Below are 957 nucleotides of genomic sequence, written 5' to 3' on the forward strand. Positions count from 1 at the left end.
AAAATAATTCTTTTTTTAAAAAGACAAAACAACAAGATATTGAATAAGAGAAAATATGTGCTGATGATAGATCCAACAAATGACATACAGAATAAACAAAGCACTCCTGAAACTCAACAGTATAAAAATAAAACAATCCAATCAGTGGTCAGAAGACATGAGTAAGCATTTCACTGAGACTACGCAAATGACAAATGTGCTTGCTGTGATGTTTTCAACTTCATTAGCCATTACAGAAATAAAAACTCAAACCCCAATTAGCTATTATTGCAAACCTACTTGAATACCTAAAATTGAAAATATAGTTTTTAAAAATAGTGGCAACACTAAATGCTGATGATGCTATAAAGAAACCGGTCACTCATAAGCATGTTTGGCTACTCTGTGTTGGGCAGTTTCTTTACACATAAGCTTGAAGCTACCGTAAGACCCAACAATTACACTCTTGGGCATTGATTCCCAAGAAATGGTCATTTATATTCACATAAACGTATACACAACAAGAAATGGTAACAGTTTCATTTATAACACCCCAAATCTAGATACAACCCAGGTAGTTTTCAGTGATTGGTGAAACGTTCATACTGTGGAATACTCAGCCTCAAAAAAGGAGCCAACAACTGAGATGGATCTCCATAGAATTATGTCCTGGGGTAGGAAGACAACTCGAAAGGTTACACACTAGATGATTCCATTTATATAGCATTTTTGAAATAACAAAAGTATAGAGGATGTCAGTTGCCTACAGATGGGCTTTGGGTCTCTACTCCGCACTCCCCTCATTCACATTGATATGATTTTTTGTTCTGGGTCTTTGATGCCTGATACCTGATCGCATTGAAACCTCATGATCACACTGTCCCAGTGCCAAAAGGAGCAAGTGTTTCCTTGAGAAGTCTTTTGCATCCCCCTATAGAGGAACAGGGAACCAGGAAATCCCCTTTCAGACTATCTGCG

Source organism: Echinops telfairi, unplaced genomic scaffold (assembly GCF_000313985.2).
Source record: "Echinops telfairi isolate 266 unplaced genomic scaffold, ASM31398v2 ScPeMD7_31;HRSCAF=116, whole genome shotgun sequence".
NCBI classification, from domain to species: Eukaryota; Metazoa; Chordata; class Mammalia; order Afrosoricida; family Tenrecidae; genus Echinops; species Echinops telfairi.